At 40.9% G+C, this 21,985-nt stretch overlaps 1 long non-coding RNA gene across 2 annotated transcripts; it reads left to right on the top strand.

The window, feature by feature from the left end:
- The first annotated feature begins 829 nt into the window (after positions 1-829).
- LOC149790414 (uncharacterized) lies at positions 830-21,473 on the top strand. 2 transcript variants are annotated; one of them, XR_016423839.1, is made up of 3 exons: positions 830-851; positions 19,386-19,488; positions 21,133-21,473. It is a non-coding gene; the product is annotated as an uncharacterized LOC149790414 (long non-coding RNA). The 2 variants fall into 2 exon arrangements; XR_016423838.1 differs by having other exon boundaries at positions 19,386-21,473.
- Positions 21,474-21,985: the final 512 nt, after the last annotated feature.

Raw genomic sequence — 21,985 nt, 5'->3', positions numbered from 1 at the left:
TAACCAATAAAAATATATACATTGTACATTACGCACACATACCTGGAGACTGGAGAACACCTTGTGCTGGGAGAACACAAAATAAAAAGAAGTATCTACTAATAAAGCAGCTGACATATACATTGATAGCTGTGAAACGAAAATGATAATTGTGGAAACCGCTCCCCCCCCCCCCCTTTCCTGGAATATATCACAAGAGCAAACCTATGTATATATTAGTATTTGTCCTTAACCTTGGTTGCACGAGGTAATTTGAGGTGAGTGTTTCTGTTTGCCTAGTACTGATAGTAGAACCCATACTCATTCCTCGTGGACAGGGTACTAACATGAGCGTATATGTGTTAATGGAGCAAGCCGAACGTGATTCACACCCGGCGCTCTTTCAGCCTAATATCAACAATTTGAATACATTCCTTGCATATAATCCAATAAATTGAGTAGCCTTCTTATTTAACTCAGGAAGTATCGAAAATCATCGTAGAAATAGTTGTAAAATCTCGTTTACCTTTTATATCCGATATTTTCGGTTAGATTGTCCGCGATATTAGTTCAAATAATGATTACTTCCGTTCTCAGCCTCGTTTGTTTGTGTGCCATATAATGACATTGAGGCCTTGTCTGGAAACGTAAACAAATCGTAGTAAAAATATGGTGCGGTTTGAGTCAGTAACTGTGCGCATTAAAAGTAAATACGATTTATCGGCGACTTTGAAATTTCAGCAAGAAGCCATTATTCGCCACTTGATTGATAATAACATAGAATAGAATATCCAAATATGGTATGGCAAGCCTTACGTAGAAAAGGGTCACGACGAGAGTCTCGCGTTATCTGTCATGGCGGACACGGTGAGGTTAGTGTAACCAGACCAATATATTTTATCGTGTTAGAGCTTAATACATTCAAATTAAGCCAAACTTTTTTCACAACATGATTATACTTATATTGTAGATTTCTGCAATTTGTTTTCTGACTTTAGTGATGGTTGTTTTTGTTCCATTACAGTAGCCCCAACCACAACAAATCAAGTTGAGGCTACGACATCATAGCTAATGACAATTCCCTATCCAAACAAGCGTGGGCAACCTAAAATCATTTTGGGACAAGTGAAATTTTCAAGATCAATTTTTGGAATATTTTCCCAGATTTATCTTTGCAGGGGTAGTTGGTCAACTCAAGAAATGTATATATGTATGTGTGTGCGTATGTATGTATGTATGTATGTATGTATGTATGTATGTATGTATGTATGTATGTATGTACGTACGCTAAATATACAGTGCCGGATTAAATCATACGGAGGCCTTTAGTTAGACAGTCTTAATCTTTGGGACCCCCTTTGCAAATTATCTCCTAATACGTTTTATCAATAGTATTTGTATCCTCTGTCGCAGAGCCCCTAAAAGGCCTGGGGCCCATAGGCAAGTTCCTACTCTGCCTATTTGGTAATCCGGCACTGTAAATATATTTTTCAAAATATTTAATTTTAGAAAAATAATAAATTTTTCTTCGCGACTACAAACGGTTAGTTGTGGGGAAAAAAAAGAATGCATGCCCGACCGGAAAAGCCATTCGTTTTCCTTTTAAAGAATCATGATGTGCATAAATATGACCGAAATTTTGTTAAAGGTACGTAAAATTCCAAATCACGCACACGCACATTGTGCATAGATATTGTGACAAATTACATTTGCGGTTTCTACAACGTCTTTTTTAATCGACTGGTATCCATGTAGGGGCATTGGGTTAGGTTACAGAGGGAGGTTAGATGACTGTAATGCAGTCACAGTTAAGGCATTCATTGTGGTTTTCTTTTATATGAAGGCTTGTTAAACTAAAACGTTGGTATCCGATACATTCCGGAAATAACACGGACTCTATCTGTTTATCACTAATAGGTTATTTCCGGGCAAGTCGTCTAGACACCCTCTGGCCATGTCTTCTGTCACATCTGTAACATTATTTGGGGTTTGTCCTTGTCTGGAAAGAGTCTGACGAACACATATTCAGTCAAATAAATTATTGTCACATATTACTACTATCAAATTAATCTCGGTACCTCAGATTAGCCGATGATTAATGATTAAGTCAGTGGCATAATATAAATGTACATCCCACTCCATTTTTCTTATGTCTGTAAACAGCACGTCACATTTTATCGGGGTGGGGGAGGAAGGTGATAGTGATTTAAAGATATTTTGAGTTACTCATCGAACTGATAGCTATCCTCATGTGAATCATTACGCAATTCCATTTTGATAGCGTGATTACTGTGATTAGTATGTTTTCGTTAAGTATATTCAGTCGAGTCGATCACCTGTGCAGTTTGTCCAGTTGAATGGGCCAAAAGGGGTATTTGGACTAGCCGAATGGGTCACCTGGGCAGTTTGTCCAGCCAAGTGGGTCACCTGCGCAGTTTAGTTTGTCCAGTTGAGTCGCTGACCGGGACAGTTTTGTTTGTCCAGCCGAGTGGGTCATCGGGCAGTTTGTTCAGCCGAGTGGGTCACCGGGGCAGTTTATTTTGTTCACCCGAGTGGGTCACCGCGGAAGTTTAGTTTGTCCAGCCGAGTGGGTCACTGGGGCAGTTTAGTTTGTCCAGCCGAGTGCGTCACCGTTGCAGCTTAGTTTGTCCAGTCGAGTGGGTTATCGGGGCAATTTGTCCAGCCATGTGGGTCACCGTGTCAGTTTAGTTTGTCCAGCCGATTGGGTCACCGGGGCAGTTTAGTTTGTCATGGACGAGTGGTCATCGGGGCAGTTTTCCAGCCGAATGGGTCATCGGGGCAGTTTAGTTTGTCCAGCCGAGTTGGTTATCGGAGCAGTCTGTCCAGCCGAGTGGGTCACCTGGGCAGTTTGTCCAGCCGAGTGGGTCATTGGGCAGTTTATTTTGTTCAGCCGAGTGGGTCACCGGGGCAGTTTAGTTTGTCCTGGACGAGTGGTCATCGGGGCAGTTTTCCAGCCGAATGGGTCATCGGGGCAGTTTAGTTTGTCCAGCCGAGTTGGTTATCGGAGCAGTCTGTCCAGCCGAGTGGGTCACCTGGGCAGTTTGTCCAGCCGAGTGGGTCATTGGGCAGTTTATTTTGTTCAGCCAAGTGGGTCACCGGGGCAGTTTAGTTTGTCCTGGACGAGTGGTCATCGGGGAAGTTTTTCAGCCGAGTGGGTCACCGGGTAAGTTTAGTTTATCCTGGACGAGTGGTCATCGGGGAGGTTTTTCAGCCGAGTGGGTCACCGGGGAAGTTTAGTTTGTCAGGCCGAGTGGGTGATCGGGACAGTCTGTCCAGCTGAGTGGGTCACCGGGGCAGTTTCGCGATATGGCATAGAAGTTAAAGTCCATAACAATAACAATTTGCGTCCAATTTTAGGAACATTTTGACATCAGAGTTCCTTGTTCAACGCGGATTTATTGTAATATTTATGCTAGCAAAAAGACTATCTCATTAAAGTATTCTTTTGTTACAAATTAAAAAGCATCCTGGTCATGCTTTTGGAATTACTTGCAAAGCATTACTCTACACATGCCCAACGTAATCTAAACCCATCCCGCTCACCCCAATACACAGCACTACACACAAACACACACACAGACACGGCTGCATGCATGCATACATACTTACATACATACATACATACATACAAACATGCATACATACATACTGTTACGGGGTACAAAAGTTGCAAACAATAACATCCAACACAAATTATATTAAACATAGCTCTTTCTTGTTTGCTGTGCTACCTCTCTTCCCTTGTTAGCAGCGTTCTCAGTTGCAGGGTTTCATTTCTTCGGCCCATTTTCTTTGATCAGCGTCAAATTCTGAGAGAAATGTAAGAATATCCACCGAATATCTTCATTAGCTTGATGATTGTAAGTTTTAAGCTTGACTTTGAATGTGTGGGGGTGGGGCGGGGGGTGCGGCTGCCATTCTTTTTATCTACGTCAGTAGTGAAGGGGGATACTAGAGCGACAATGGGAATTAGCATTACAGACCCCCCTTGGGAACATATAGCGACAAGGGAAATTTAACATGGAGAAAAATCGTGGGAACATATAGCGACAAGGGAAATTAACATGGAGAAAAATCGTGGGACTGTTGAGCGTCAAGGGGATTTGAACATGGAGAAAAATCGTGGGAACATATAGCGACAAGGGAAATTAACATGGGATTTTTTTATATTTTTTTTAAAAAAATAAAAAATAAAAAAAAGGGGTAGGCAATTGAAAGGCTATCTCTTTTCGAGAAATATGGCTGGCCCTGAAAAGGGCCTTTGGGTTTATGTTAATGTATTCATTAACATAAAGGGCACCGCATTGGTCTTCTTCTTGTCCTTAGGCTGCGTTTTACTGTTGGTCCGTAAATCAGCACTCTTTTCAGGCATCCTTGTCTTTCAACGTAGATCCTACGTATCCACAGGCTGGTGTTTGTCCTGTGGACAACGGTCCACTTGGATCGGACATACATGAGCATGTCCGTCCTAAACATCATGGAAGACACAAGGGTGGATGACTCAACTGTGGTCCACATCTTGAAGCGACGAGAACAGGTGAATCAATGCAGTGAACTGCGCTTATTTATAGGTAGAGGAAGGATTGAAACGGATTGAGTTCATTCACCAATCCCAACACGCGTTACAAAATTCAGTCAGCTCGCATCCAATCTGAAGAGAGCAGTCTGTGACGTCACGTGGTCTATATAGATTTGCTAGCGCTTGTGTACAGTCAATCTATGCGACAGTGATTCAATATGACGGAAACTCAGAAAACGATCCATTGGGGTGCACCAACAGGGGAGACTGCCCAAGGGAACCCTGACTTACTTTCAGAAGAGGTGAATTGGGATTTTGTGGATTTTCTCTCCTCGCAAGAGTTTGTTCCGGAACCTTCGTTACCTTCTTCATTACCGCAAGTGGAGAATTTTAGACAGAGACATAAAGAAGAATTGGAGAAATTTATACAACGACAAAAGGAAGCGGAACAAGCTTTTCTCCTACAGCAACAGCAGCAAGAAGAAGAGGTAAGAAAAAAACAACAGCAAGAAGAAGTAGCAGCAGCAAAGAAACAAGAGGGTGAAAATCAAACGGTCACGGTACTGTTGGACATTTTAGCGGAGGTAAGAAGTTTGAAACAAATGTATCAGACTTCTTTATTACGACCGAAGAGAATACGACCTTCCCGAGCTAAACACGTCAACCCTGTGACTAATCCTACCGTACCACCCTTAGTGATTTCAACCCAATCATCATCAACATTACGCAGTCCAGAAGTAGGCCTTGGCCGTGGCAAAGGCTTAAGGCAGTTAAAGCTGATTGCTTAAACTCACCCCTACACCATAAAGAAAAAAGGCCCTTTTCAGGGCCACCCACATTTCTCGAAAAGAAATACAATTTCAATTTGCCAATAAATCAAAAAAAAAAAAATAACTCACCCATTTTACCCGTATAGTACGTGTCTTTTTGTATGAGTGCGTGAGTGTAGCTTCTTATTTTAAAATCACAACTCAAAGACACTTACATTATATCATTAATTTATTCTTTTATCCATTGTTACAATCCAATTCACAATTCACAATACAAAACTTTCAAAAGTTCATTACTTCTTCTGTCTCCTTGTTTAGTCTCTCTGTTTTTTAAATTTCTTCACCGTCACACTCTTTTCCTCTTCTTCTTCCTCCTCGCTTTCTTCCCTTCTTCTTTTCTTCTCCTGTTTCTTTTTCTTCACCTGTCTTCTTTCTTCCTCAGAAGAATCCCTCTCTTCTTCCGAAGAATCCCTTTCTTCTTCTGAAGAATCCCTCTTTTCTTCTGACTCCTCTTGTTTCTTTTTTGGGCAATCTGGAGACCAATGTCCTTTTTCTTTACAATAATAACAGGTATCTTGACTTTTGTCTTTTTTAGCCCCTGTTTTTGTTCTTTTTTGACGGTCTGGACACTCTGAAGACCAATGCCCTTTCTTCTGACAGATATAGCAAGTATCTTGACTTTTATCTCGAAAGGAAGGAGAGTAGTCCGTCGGCTGGTCTGAAGAGAATTTTCTAATGACCCCTCGCATAGCTCTGACGAAACGTTCGATTTGGTTAGTCTCTTCCATCGTTGTGCTCGGCTTGAGAGTGAAATGAATAGTGAAAGAACAAGACACACACCCTTTTATATACGCTAGTCTGCCATGACTATAAATTATTCTATGGTGTTTGAACTTGAGTCATTTGACGTTTTTCACTCAAGATGAAACGATCCTATTCATTTGAGAAGAAAGAAGAAGAAGAAAGTAAGAGGCAGAAACGTGATCTATCGCCTCGTACCAGGGCTGAAATCTTGGCACAAATTCATGCCAGTGATTTTGAAGAGGACATGAGTGAACCAGAATTTGAAACATCTAAACCAAGTTCACCACCCTTAGTCAACCCTGAAAAATACTATTCCATTCGAGAGACGGAAAAGCGCTCCTCTAGAAAATTTAGAACCACGGCTTACAAATACACGGTGAAGTTTAAAGATTTCAAGGCTGAAGTGCCGTTAGAGAAAGCAGAAGTGTTTATCACTGGGGTGTGGGATTCTTTGCTCACCTCACTCAAACGACAATGTCAACCCAAAGAAGACGATCGCTTGAGACTTTCCATACAACATGACGGTTTGAAATCCCCTGTTTGGATCGAGTTTAGCACCCCTGCAGAATTGACCGCTTCCAAAGTCATGGACAAGATTCAACACGTGCAACAATCTAATGACCAGTTTGACATCACCGATGGAAAAGCCACACTGGACATGACCCACGTCTCTCCTCCTCAAGGAACCGGACGCAAAAAGATGTTATTGGTGAACGAGCTTCGCAGCATTAAGCGTAGCCTCGTCCAAATTCACAATCCTCATGACCAGATGTGTTTAGCCCGTGCCATCGTGGTGGGACGAACCTATGCCAACAAGAACGACACGGTAGAATGGAAAAGAACCTGGAAAACTATTCAACGATGCGATCGAGCCAAACAACGAAATGAAGCAGAACTCCTGTTACAACAAGCTGGCCTGTCCAAAGACACACCCTGTGGCATTCCTGAGATGCAAAAATTGCAAGATGCCCTAGCTCCACGATACACCTTGAAAGTGCACCCTCAAGAAATGCGCGGGCCTCTGTTGTTTCGAGGCCAAGATTTTAAGGACGGAAAATACATTCATGTTTATTATCACGATGACCATTTCGATACCATTACCAGTATCACCGGATTCCTGGGATACGGTTATTACTGTGAGAAATGTGACCATGGTTATAATAATCGAGAGCAACACAAGCATTGTGGATTGAAATGCTCAGGATGTTTGGCCTCTTCACCCTGTCTGAGCGAAGAACCAGTGCCTTGTTCAACTTGTCTGCGCACGTTTGTCAGCCCTACCTGTTACCAACAACATCTGAAAACGCAAGGTTCACAGAAGAAATGCGCTTGTCAACTCCTGAGATTGTGCCCTACGTGTGAACAAGTCATACGTACCAATAATATCAAGGCACACGTATGTTCAGGAAAGAAAAAAAGTCACATTTGTCACCACATCGTGGACTTGGAACACCAATGCTACGTGCAAAAATACCAACCTCCACCAGAGAAAGAGGATGGTCACAAGAAGAAAGGCAATTTCATCTTTTTCGATTTCGAATGCATGCAAGAGACAGGCATTCACATTCCTAATTTCTGCGTGGCTCATCGAGCGTGCGAGAAGTGCATTCAAGAACCTATTTTCAGTCATTGCCCTCACTGCAGCAAGATTCCTGCAGGACGTGAAAAAATCTTTCGGGGACCAAACACGTTAGCCGATTTTGCCCAATGGGTCTTAGACCCCATCGACAAGACGTGGAGCCAAGAGGACATCGAACTTTACGGAGATTGTCATCGTCATGCCACGGTGATGGCTCACAATTTCTCCGGATACGATGGACAGTTTCTTTTGAGGTACTATACGGAACAAGGCACCGAACGTCCTAAAGTGACTTTGAACGGAGCCAAAATCATTTTCATGCAAGTGGGACAAGTACAGTTTAAAGATTCGATGAGCTATCTGGCCATGCCTTTGAGTCGAATGCCTAAAACGTTTGGAATGACAGAAATGGCTAAAGGGTACTTTCCTCACTTTTTCAATACGGAAGCCAATCAACATGCCGTTCTACCCCATTTACCTGAGGCTCACTATTACGACCCCGACAACATGCGTACCGAACAACGAGAAGCTTTCTACGCTTGGTACCAGGCTCACGCCTCGGACCCTTTCGACTTTCAGGAAGAAATGCTAAAGTATTGTCGTTCCGACGTGGACATTTTACGGCGTTGCTGTGGAAAATTTCGAGAACTGTTCATGGAACACGGAGGGGTCGATCCTTTGAAAGAAGCTTGCACCATTGCCAAAGCGTGTTCCTTAGTGTATCGACAACGATTCATGCCTGAAAACACCGTGGCTGTCATCAGTCCTCAAACGACCCACTTTGTCAAACGTCAATACTCGGTCAAAGCCCTACGTTGGTTACATTACTTGTGCGACAAGGAAGACAAGTGGATTCAGCATGCCCGCAACGGAGGGGGCGAAAAGACCATCGGAACGTATTCGGTCGATGGCTGGGACTTAGAAAACCCCAAGATCGTGTACGAGTTTAACGGCTGCTTATTTCACGGATGTCCCGTCTGTTACCCTGATCGTGGCACTAAAAATCAGTTTTTGCAACGAACCATGGAAGACTTGTACCAGGCCACTTGTCAGCGGCGCCTAAAGTTAGAACAGGAAGGATACCAAGTGGTGGAAATGTGGGAACACGAGTACGATCACCGTATGAAAACCGATCCCGAGTTTAAACGCCTCGTGGAAAGTTACCAGTTCATGGACCCGCTGAACCCGAGGGATAGTTTGTACGGAGGAAGGACCAATGCCACCTGTTTGCTGTACCAAGCCGACGAAGAGAAAGGAGAAGAAATGAAATACTTGGACGTGTGTTCGCTGTATCCCTACGTGTGCAAATATTGTCGCTTTCCTGTAGGGCACCCGCAATTGTTGACGGAACACATCGACCTGAAAAACATTCGACAATACGAAGGTCTGATCAAGTGTAAAGTTTTGCCTCCCACGAACCTATACCATCCCGTCTTACCTCACCATTGTCAAGGCAAACTGATGTTTCCCTTGTGCCGTACTTGTGCCGAAACGTGCAACCAAGACCAACCTTGTCAGCACACCCAGGAAGAACGTGCCTTGACGGGAACCTGGGTCAGCGTAGAATTGTTCAAAGCTCTGGACATGGGATACCAACTGTTAGAAGTGTACGAAATTTGCCACTTTCCCAAGACAAAACAATACCACAAGGGTGATCCCAGTCAGAAAGGCATTTTCGCTGACTACGTGGATGCCTTTCTGAAACTGAAACAAGAAGCCAGCGGCTATCCTTCCTGGTGTCACACTCCCGAAGACCAAATACAATTCAAAGAGAAATACTATGAACAAGAAGGCATCTCTTTAGACCACATCGAAAAAAACGAAGGCAGGCGATCGTTTGCCAAAGTGATGTTAAATTGCTTGTGGGGTAAAATGGCACAACGACCGTGTTTACCCAAGACGGAATATTTGACAGAACCTTCCCGCTACTTCCAGATGATTCACGACAAAACCAAATACATGAAACACGTGGACGTCGTTCGAGAGGATTTGATCTTGGTCAATTACGAAGAAGATCTGGACTTTGTACAAGACGACCCTTTTGGAAATGTCATCATTGCAGCTTATGTGACAGCCCATGCTCGCTTAAAATTGTACGAAGCTTTAGAACTGTTAGAAGAACGCGTCCTGTACTTTGACACGGACAGTTGCATTTACATCCATCACCCGATTCAACAGCACCCTGACATCGAAGGAGACCGTTTAGGAGCCTGGACAGACGAGCATCCCGACGACAAGATTCTAAGTTTCGTCAGTGGTGGTCCCAAAAATTACGGCTACGAATACCGGGACAAACAAGGAGAAGTGCACACGACGTGCAAAGTGAAAGGACTGACTCTGAATCATCGTACCAGTCGAGTGGTCAACTTTGGGGTATTGAAAGAAGCCTTGCAATCGGGAGAGGATGGAAACTTTAAAGTGACCACCTATCAACCGAACAAGATTGTACGTTTACCCACTCATCACATCGTCAGTCGACCCCTGGAAAAAGTCTATCAAATCGTGTACCAGAAGCGAGTGCGACTTCCCAATCATTTTACCTTACCGTATGGACACGTTGGTATAAAACATTGGTTGTAAGAGGATAGTTACCCCACCAGAAAGATGACTTCGCCACAGCAAGAATCGAGTGAGAAACCCGATGAGAACTCCAAGTTCAAACCCTACCATTTTCCAGTCTTCTTACCTGACTATTGTGATTGTGCCCGTCGATTGGACACGTTTCAGAAATGGCCTACGGATAGGGAAGGATTACCTTCTTCGCATGTTTTAGCTAGAACAGGATTTGTCTACTTGGGACCTGAGTCAGGATTGGGATACGAGGTACAGTGTTTCGCTTGCGGACTGAAGTTACGAATGGATCTATGTATCTATAAAGATTCAGCTATTCTGGAACATACTCGATGGTCTCTGCACTGCCCTTACCTTTCTATGGCCTTTCCACCCATCACACTACGGTACAATGTTGACGGTACCTTAGAGACGGTACCTTCCAGAACAAGATATAAAAAACGTAAAAAAGGAAAGATGTACAAGCTGGAGACTGCATTGCGACTAGTATAAAAAGGGGGCTATGGTCAAGATCGATAGTTCATTGTGACTACCAAGACCGAGCAAACAAGATGAATACTTTCAGAGAAACACAGAACAAGTTGTTAGAAAGGCACAATTCAAGTGTGAGGCTTCGGAAGTGGAATGCGATTGTGAGCCTTGCGATGGGTACGATGCCGTACGTTGTGACCTGAGCGATGCCGTAAAGCATCATGGGAACTTTAGTGTTCCTACCCCTATCATGGAAAGGGATGCTGTGCGTGTCAAACCTGTGGGATGCGAAAGTGATGCCGCTCGTCCTCTTGGACATTTTACTGGGTTTCGTTTTAAAGGGGAATGTTCACCTTCACGTCTACCCCCCTACGGATGTCATCCAGCCCTGAGCAAACTCCTGCCCATGTCACTCAACCCTCATAGAAACGAACCTGTGAAAGACGAATATTCGTTTCCTGTGCGTTTGTCGGAATACTGCGACTTTGAAAATCGTCTTCAATCGTTCAAAGGAAAATGGCCTAAGTATCTGGGAGGACCGACCCCCGAAGAATTAGCCAGAGCCGGATTTTTCTACTTGGGCGAAGGAGATAAAGTCAAGTGCTTCAGTTGCGGTGTGTCACTTCACCACTGGGAACCGTAAGATTCGGCCTACGTAGAACATGCTCGATGGTCACCGAATTGTCATTACTTACCCTTAGTGGGACCGAGACATTGAAGTAACTTACCATGTCGTTGACGAAGAAGAAACCAGATTGGCTAGGAGTCAAATGTTGGACATCACCGAGACCAGTATTTAAACTTCATTTCAAAAACGATATTGAATCATTACCTAAAGAACTGCAAGAGAAGATTTACAAGGAAGTTTGGCAGGGGTTTGCCAGAGTGAAATCTCAATGGGTCACTGTAGAACTTTTGTGTCGAGAAATTCATAAGAGGAAAGTGAAAAAAGTCAACCAGTGTGTTAGATTTCTTTGGGTCAAGGGTGCATTCGTCCTATTATATCGCTTTAGACCGTTTACATCAAAAGAGTTCAGTGACATTCTTGGACGTTACCCTGAATGGCAGTGGTCAGAAATTACTCACTATGTGGATTACTTTTGTGAATTGTACGGACTGACCTATTCATGAATACTTTGCAAGAGAACATTCGTGCTTTGCCTGTGGAGTTGAGAGAAAAGATTTACCGAGAGCTGGTCAAAATACAAGTGAAACGTAAAGAACAATTGCATCCGTTACGTCACCGGTGTTTGAACCACTGGTACCTGAAGGCTATACAAGGATTGATTCAATTGAAAGTGTTCCATCGGACAGACATTGATGAACGATCCTCTAGTTTTAAAAAGGATTGGTTTGGTATGGACGATTCTACCTACATCATTGTAAACGTACTGCATCGAATTCCAGAGGAAGAGTTAACGAATTACCAACATCTTGAACACAATGTCAACTTAGTGAAAGAGGAAACTTCTGAACGAATTGTAATGTGCAAATTAGTGACTAAACGATTTAAATTCGACACTGAAGTAAAACCATGTTTGTGCAAAGAGTACATTTCTTGTGTCAGACCAAAGAGGATTTAGTATGACCTATTCATGGATACTTTGCTAGAGAACAATCGTGCTTTGCCTGTGGAATTGAGAGAATGCATTTACCGAGAGCTGGTCAAAATACAAGTGAAACGTAAAGAACAATTGCATCCGTTACGTCACCAGATCTTTAACCACTGGTACCTGAATGGTATAAGAGGACTGATTCGTCAGAAATTTTTTCACTGGTCACACCTTGTTGAACACTTTCAGTGTATGAATGATGATGATGGACCAGACGTTCGTAATTTTGGTTACTTGGAGATTCACCTACTGCAACGTACTGAGGAAGACGAGTTAAAGGATTACCAACATTTGTTACATGGAATCTCCTTAGAAAAAGACGAAACATCTAGACAAACTCTGACGTTTCAGTTACAGTATGTAACATTTAAATTCCCTACTGGAGAACGAACATGTTTGGTTAGAAATTACCTTTATTGCTTCCGAAACAAAGACACTATAAAATCAAGTTGCCATGCCACGGATTATGTCACATATCATTCAACAGATTCCGTGGAAGGAACTCAATGACCATATTCAAACCGTGGATCATTACCATCGATTATTACAAGAACTGTATCCATTCAATTTGGGACGACAAGTGGTGTGTGTCTTAGTGACTTGTTTTCTGGGATTTCGTTTACCAGCCGATTCTTTGTGGACTCTTTACGATCAGTACTTACCACCTCAATGGCCTTAAATGGTCACGAAAAACTCCTTTTGCTCAAAGCCTTGCGTTTTCATCTGGATACTTCTCGACCTCAACAGGAAAAAAAGATTCGTCAACTTTTAGCTACCCAAGATGTGTATGACGATGTGTGTGTAGCTTGCGACTTACATCCCCATTGGACAGATGTCCGTGCCTGGAAAGAATGGGGTTTTGAGGCTTGGACCCAAGAAGTGGCCCAGTATGCACGAGACTTGTTCAAGGAAAAAAGTTACTTTTCAACCCGTGTTAGTGACGGTGTCAGAAGAACCCGTCACCCAGGACAGGACTGTCGTGGACAGACCTGAAGACCCTTTCGGGAGGACACTTGTGTGACCTTACCCCCTACTATAGAACTGGTTAGAACATTACCCAAAACATGTTGTACAGACACTTGTTTTTATTCCACGTTCATAGTTATCATGTGCCTTTTATCCTTGTACTTAAGCCTTTGGCTTTTATGTATTTTTGTCTTTCTTATTCATGTTTGATAAAAAAACATTCAATAAACGTGTTCTGAAAAAGTATATAAACTCTTGTCTTGTTTGTTTTTCGTGTCACAAGTGACATTTCTCACACAATGGCTACCTGTGCTGTCTCTGCTCCCTCTTCCTCTACTGTCAAAGTCATCGACGAACACTTAGATCGTGCCAGTTGGGAGGCTTCGTATCTTCGCCATCCCTTTAACATGCTCATTGCTGGACCTAGCGGTTCAGGCAAAACCGAATTCGTCAAACGTTTGATCGAACATAAACATCATTTGATCGATCGGCCACCTCAGCGGATCGTGTGGTGTTACAAAGAGTGGCAATCGGCGTACAGCCTCTTGCGAGAAAGTCAAGGCGATTCCATCGTGTTTGTGGAAGGCATTCCTAAAGAAGACGACAGCATCGTCTCTGACTCCCGTCAAACCCATTTGGTCATTTTCGACGACATGTTAGGAGAAGACGAAGAAGAAATTAAACTGTGGTTCACGCGCAAAGGGCATCACCGTAATGCCAGTGTCGTTTACATCACCCAAAATTTGTTTCCCACGATTTTTCTCCATGTTAAATTTCCCTTGTCGCTATATGTTCCCAAGGGGGGTCTGTAATGCTAATTCCTATTGTCGTTCTAGTATCCCCCTTCACTACTTACGTCTTTCTGATGTTTCACCTTTTCTGTCTCTAACTCCAGCTCTTTAAGTTTAAGTCTGTGCTCCATTCGCAACTTCTCCCTTTCAAGGTCTAAGTTTTGTCTCTCAATTGCGCATTCCCTCTCTAACTGTAACCGATCACGCTCAGTTTGCTTGTTGGTGTCCTTGGATGATTTTAGTTTGTTATGTGTTTTCTTTAGTTTTCTTACAGGACGCTCTTCCTCTGTTTACATGTCATGTAGTTCTTGTAACGTCGCCCTCTTAGTTAGAGGGTGGTTAATTGGGTTTGGCTGGTGTTATCCAGATGATGACCTCCCTCGATATTATAGCCCGGAAAGAGTGGAAAAAAGAATGGAATTTCAACAGATAACTGAGCGAGAATACCGGGAAGAAATAAACAATACGAACCCCCTTTTGACAAGAAAATAACAAATTTAATCAGAACAAATAAAAACGGCAATGCCACTTCAGGTTGGATTAACTAAGTAGAATTTAACTGGTGTGTCAAATTTGGATTTATCCACGATCGGTTGTATCACCTTCATTCACTTTGACCGTATATCAACGTCTCCTTATTCATCCTTCCTAAACTCTAAGATCTGCCCCTTCATGGACTTCCTGCTCCTTTTATTCTGACCTTGTTCTTCTTTCTTTCTTTCCCCCGTAGACCTGTCTTCGGACTGTCTCGTCTTCCTCTCAGAAAGCTGTTCCTTGTCGCTGTTTCTTTCAGGACTTGTGCGTCCTAGCACTAAACATGCCTTTCTTTTTACACGACGAACACCTGGTCCCTTCCTTGTTTCACGAGGAAAGCAGTAACCACGATTACACTTTCACCGTAGTCGACGAAGTTTCCTCTTGTAGGAAATTTTCAGACTAAAGAATTCCGACTAGGGTCGTCACTTTAGAGTCAGATTTCTCTAAAGTGTACGTCCAGTTTATTCTACCCAATCGTAGGTGGTGGTCCCTAATCTTTCCCAAAGAAATAATTCCTTTTGATCAGATTTAGACAGATCAGAATCTGTGTACGACAGTGCGTGACAATTTCCCTTTGAAAATATAAGTGGACATATGTTCCTACCGAGCGGTCAGGGTTGGTAGCTCAAATGTTTACTTTCTAAGGACCGTGTTAAGATACACCGGTCAATTTCACTGGATCGGAATGCTGTTCCTTTGAAGTTTACACTGATATGGGTGGGGGGTGAACGAAGAAAGGTCGAAGTGACATTTCATAAAGACGTTATGGCTTAAATGCGATAAAACTTTAATTGCTCAATGCATTCAGCTTTAAAATGTTCTGCAATTCAAAATTCGACACTTCACAGTTCTTCATCACTGAAGTCTCCCTCAATATCTGTGAATTGCATCAAATTTGTTTGCTGTTTCCGTCTTGTTCTATCCCTTGCAATGCTGTGCTCTTCAACGACCGTTCCTACTTCATCGATAAGGTCGTCATTTCAATCCTTATTTTGTTTATCCTTGGCTTAACATGAATCACACCCACACAGAGTTAGATCTTATCCAATAGCAATTTGCAGCTACATTACTCAGACAAAACTTTGGTATTTGTGCTCTTTCAATATTACTGTCAAATTTCCAACAATTTTGCTATCCCACCGCTGCCACCATAATTGTTACGTGTACAAAAGTTGCAAACAATAACATGCAACACAAAGTATATTTACAGCCAGTTTTTAATATTCACCAAAGCTAGGGCACAAGACGACTACACTTTACAGAGAACAATTTGGTAGTTTTACACCAGGGCAATAGTTTATCAAAACAACAGTGATGATAAACGCAGACTCCAAATCCAATGGGTCAGAATCTTTATCGGTATCAGATGTGAACTAGGTAGTATTTGTTTCTAACATTACCACGTCTGACCGCTTAAAATCGTTTAGATTATAACTACCATGTACACCCATATCTCTTGTCTTAATGATAATCAATATACAATACATTGGAGGGAAATGTTAAGCATTAATACGACGGCAACACATACAAACATAATACATACATACATACATACATACATACATACATACATACATACAGACATACATACATACATACCTGTGGATATAAATTATATTTAATTTTGGGAAGATTTAAAGTCTTGTGCACTGAGTATAAAAGGAAGTCATGAATATTATCTTCAATCTGCTGTGCAAAGATAACAAACTGAAATAAATCTGCATCACCGTATCTATCTCTTTCTCTTCACCTTTCTAACATGTCACCTGAGTATTGAATAGTCCGGTTCAAATGTCAGTTCCAACCTTCACTTTTGGTCTCTTTCATGGGATGGGTTAAGCAGTTCTGTGTGCGTAATTGTTGTGACAGTCTTATTAACGGGTTACGCTTTGTAATACTTAATGTAATACAGTGGAGATCTTATTTGAATCTGATTGCACCATTATGTGATGGAATCTGTTTATGTCTATTCGTTAGTTTAGTTTTATTATTTATCATCGTGTACACACTCCATTCTATGTTTATTCCGTTATTTTATTATATATAAATTGTGTACACTCCGTTATATGTCGTGATAAAATGTGTTTATGCCTATTCCTTGGGTTTCATTATTTATCAATATGTACAAACCATTTTATGTCGTGACCTCTTCCTCCTTCCGTTTTCAAAGTCATCTCATTCTTCTCCATTTTCATTTCTAACGTGTGAGAAGGATTTAAGTCACCATTTTTGCAAACAACATGAAATAAAAAAAGTCCTTCAGTGCAGTTCATCTGACAGAGAGGAAAATACCGTACATTTCTTTTATATGATGTTTATGTTCGTGAAATATGACCCACATCGTTTTTTTTTTTTTTTTTTTTTTTTTTATCCCATCTCAAGTTGTGTATGTCCCTGCGTGTAACGGCAATGCAGGACATGAAAGACCTTTGAGTACATAGCCTGGAGACGAGACGGTCTGGACTTGGCAGGATTCGAACCCATAGAATATTGATTATCAGTCGATCAGGCTATCCACTGTACTACCAAGCCTATGTCCACGCCTAGCCCAACAATAAAAAGGAATTTCTGAAGTGTAATCATTTTAACCATTACATAATTTCAAGTAAGATTTACTTGAAGAATTTTTTTGTAAAAAAGCGCTAAAAACCCCACTATTCCAAACCCTAGCAATTCGCGCATTTGCCTCAAATAATTTTTTAAAAAATTGCACAAAAGGTTTTGTGCGAGTTAGATTGTCACCAGATTTAAAAAGAATCTGGACCTAAAACGTGTTTTCATTTGTATATTTTCTTAAATTCATTTTAACTTGCAAACAAGATATCTTTTTATTTAAAAAAAAAAAGAATGGTGACAACGGCTTTAGTAAATAAATAGTATTTCTGCATTAAGAAGGTTGTTAATTGTACAAATTATTTCCTTTGTTTTTATATTCGGTGAAAGATAAACCATGTAGTTGATAGAGATTCTAAAAGATTAATTCGTTCCTCTGGAAATATTTCGAGTGTTCATATAGAAGTCTTGAACAAAGACATTTCTTTTTTCTAAAAATCGGATTTCCAACACCGGATTATTGTTTGTGAATAAATAACACAGACCTGTAGATATTCCAACACTACAAAGGATACAGTATACGTCATGGCCTTCAATCTTGGATTCTTCGTCGGGACTCGAAGTTGAATTCATTAGAACACTTCATTACTAGGACATCAAAAATTGTATTCGTGGATTCTTCTTGGATTATTTCTGGATTTGATTCTTAAAAATGTAAGTTCATATTTTTTCAGTTTTACAGTATTTGTCCAGGGTAATAACTAAACTGTTAAATTTGTCAAAGCTTATTGTTTTCACTCCTTCTTTTGCTACTGTTTTCTCGAGCTTAAACATGTAACACAAGAATTGGTATACCAACATTATCTGAAATGTGCATGTTGCATATGTAAACAACTGCAATTTACACCTACCACTCTCTCTGAAGTTCATAATATCCGAAGAGTGCCCCCCCCCCCAACAAAAAAACCCAAAAAAACAACAACACACATGTAGTATTATTGTATGATTTAATTTTGGCTGTATGACTAAAACATTTAAGGCGCAAGCATGAAAATAATATATCCCATATTTTCCACCACAACAGTATCTATTAGTGTCAAAGACCCACACAAGCCCAGTCCCCCTCCCCTTATGATGAAATGTGATCAGTTTTAAAAATGCACATTACATTTTGTCAACATAGCAACCAATGTTATGATGAAGGAAAGGAACATAAAACTTGCCATAATTGTTCCCCAGATGTCACCGATAAATGTTACAGACTCAAAAGGGGTGAATTAGGTTCAAAGAGGTCAAAGGTCACAGGTTACAATAGTTGCTTATTGTTTAATATGGAAGAAAGCGAATTCGCTTTGTCATCCTTTATTTCTTAAATTCAATACAAATAAATTATGAGAAACATTTTCACTAAACAACTTTACCTTACACTCATCACTCTCTCAGAAGTTAATAATATCTCCAGAGCCTCCCATTAGAGGTATTCGTTTCATACACTTGTAGTCTCGTATTGCTCCGCGTCAAGACGTGCTTGAACGATACAACTGTTTTTGTAGACCTTCCAACTATCTCGGTTATTTCTGCGAGACAAAAAAATATGCCGAGCTATGATCCGTAGGATTGATCTCGAAGGTGCAATTGGACATTTACCAGACCCTCGAACGGCGAAGATCCCGGGAGCCACGTGAGAGGTCTGATCGAATACGACTACTTCTCTGATAGTTTTAATAATATGGCTGATAGAAAACATTACCAATTGTTTTGTCGAGCGGGTCTTGGCAGAAGCTTGACACAGCGTAGGTAACTGTCTCCTCATTATGACTGCAATTAGTTTGCTTATGAAAGCGTAATCTCAGCTGCTCAAAAATTAAAATAAGAATCTTTCCTTAAACAGATTATCTGACAAACATTTTATGCCATTGGATACGACCACCTATTTTTCGGAAAGAAGTAGAATGTAGACCGCGATTTTCTTTTCGACCAGACTACTTTTTTGGTTGTTTTTTGTGGTGGTTTTTGAGGGGTTTTTTTTGGAGGGGTGTGTGTGTGTCTTTGTGTCTTTTATATGATAAGATAATCTTTTTTTTCAGGAAAATTGTTATGTATATTTAATTTAATTTATATTTGATTTAATTTATTTGTCTGTAAGTTTTAATATTTTTATTATATGTTAAAGTTATGTAATTTTGTTTACTGGAATTTGATATTTTCCAGAGGGGCCCCGAGTGGCTGAGTGGTCTAACGCGGTCTCCGTTACGGATCACTGCCATCTGACCTCTGTCTGCGTGGGTTCGAATCTCGGATTCAGCCAATGTGGGTATGTGAGAAAGCTTGTCTGTAGCTTCTCGTGGGTCAGTGGTTCTTTCTGGGGGTTTCCCGGGTTCTTCCTCCACCATTAATACTGGCCGCCGTGTATAGCCTGTCAGATGCTGAAAAATGGCGTTAAACACTACAACAACAACTACAACAATATTTTCCAGAAATTAGTGTGACCTGAAGTTTTGTAAAGTCGAAAAGACCAAAAAAATAGAACTTTGTATTTTTTTGGTGACCTAGTTCCTGACCTTGATTGAGAATCAAGTAAACAACTTCTTTTGTTAAAATTCGTTCTTAATGTATGATTGATAATAGTGAAATCGAGGCTGAGTGGGACTACGTGACTGTACACGTCAATAGCGTCTACGATGTTCTTAAAATTCTGGTTTTACCGGAGGGTTGACCATCATCCGGGCATCTGTTTTGCGCAGTATTCAGGTATTATACCGATGTCTATTGTCACGTTATAAGTAAGGTACAATATCCATATTGCAATATGTATATGCTAGACCCTGAGACTAATTATTCGCTTCATAAATGTTGCGAGTGTAAGCCGACATCAAAGACGGGAGGAAGCCAGTTGTATATAACATGGCCATAGGAACTTGTTACTTGTGCCTTATTCTGCTGAATGCGATTCACATGTGAGTGACAGGAATTGCCGGTGTTGGCTCAAAGGAAATTAAGTGGGGGTCGTAAATCCACACTTGGCAGACTGCCGGGGAGGGAGCAACAACTGATAATTATATAGACCATGGGTGAATCGACATCCACTCGGAATTGAGCAAGGCGTGTCCAGCACTGGAATCGCAAGTTTAAATAAATTATTTGAAACTAAACATCAGAAGTCGCTAAACCATCTTGCGGCAGTTACATAAGGAAGTTTTAAGCTACTCCGACGTCATTAGAAATTGGCGGGAAACATTGTTATTCTGGGAATTACAAAGGGGGAGCTTCGGAAAGGTATGTGACTTATTTGCTCGATTGTCGCAATCTATTACAACAAGGTAATTGTACTTTAATTATGTGCAGTATGTATACTTCATTACTAGAATCGTTAGTACGTAGAATTACCATTTATTAGGGTTTGATTCATTTGTAGTGTTTTACATGCATATTTTGAGATATGAGCAATATTTATGTAAAGAATTAATATTGTAATTCGCTATTTGGTTAATTCGTAGTAACCTCGTTCATTTATTTATGTGATATTCTAGATTTGCAAATGTAGAATTGAATTATATCTTTGTGTAATGGTCGCAGTGGGCATCATTAGTTAATATGAATATTTGACTATTTGTGTATACTTTGTAGGAGTATAATGTGTAAGGATATATCAGCGCATGGATATGTGGATATCTGTGTACACTTTGTTGAAGTGTAATGTACAGAAATGCGCCTGATTATGTGTTATTGTTCTGTATAATAAGATTGCGAATCTATATATACCGATGTGATGAAATATATTGATATATGCACGATAAGCAGTTGATACCGTGTATACCATACCAGAAAGTATGGGTATTTCGATGTGCACGAATGTGTGACCAAAGAAGGTAATGGCTTATCTGATGATAGATTGTTGCTTAGTGTGAGGCTAGATAGCTAGAGGAAAATAATAATGTCTTTATGTGTTTTCGGACAGGAAGCTTTTAGGAACAGGAGGAACTGTAGGAGACAGAGAAGGGAAAAACCCTGGTAGAGTGGTCCCGAGTCTCTGAGAGACAAGTAAAGGAGAGAACGGAAGAGGTTGAAGGACGTGGTTGTTGGACTGAAGGAGTACTGGGTACCAGTCAAGAAATACTACAGAACATGAGATGAACAGAAACACAGGACAGAAGGAAAATCTATCACACTAAGTCAGATGATGAAATAGGCAGTCACTTGGTCGAGTGAAAGACGAGTGATATGGTTCTGAATATTGAATTTCATTTGAGGAAGGATTATCTGTAATTGAATAGCATTAAATTTGTTATTTGAATTTCACCTTTTGTGTATTCAGTAATTTAACTGTCGGCATCCCTGTCTGGGGGCTCGGAGCTTTGCATCTATATCACTACTTCAATTTCTAACAAAAACGATCCAGGGTGGGTCTTCTGTAATAATTAAAGATAATACTGGGAGCACCACACCACAACCTAAGGTAGTCTACGACGAGCCCCTTTACATCTGTAGAGAATTTAGTCAGTTGGGCGTTTAAACGCTTGATGCCAAGGTGTTCGTTTAGTTGTAACAGTTACATTTTAATTTTTTTAAAGTTGTTTGGATTCTAAAAGATTAATTCTTTTTCCTGGAAATATTTTATTTTAGTGCTCATACAGAATTCTTGGACTAAGACATTTATTTAAATTTTATTCGGTATTCAAACACCGGAATAGTATTGTCTATGGAACAACTAAAAACTGTAGACACAACAACACTATACTAGCAATAGCATACGTCATCGCCTTCCATTTTGGATTTTCGTCAAGTTTCATTATTATCAGGACTTCTAATTT

This window comes from Sinohyriopsis cumingii, chromosome 10 (assembly GCF_028554795.1).
Source record: "Sinohyriopsis cumingii isolate HCF-2022 chromosome 10, ASM2855479v2, whole genome shotgun sequence".
Lineage (NCBI taxonomy): Eukaryota > Metazoa > Mollusca > Bivalvia > Unionida > Unionidae > Sinohyriopsis > Sinohyriopsis cumingii.
This window is presented reverse-complemented; position numbering and strand designations above follow the sequence as displayed.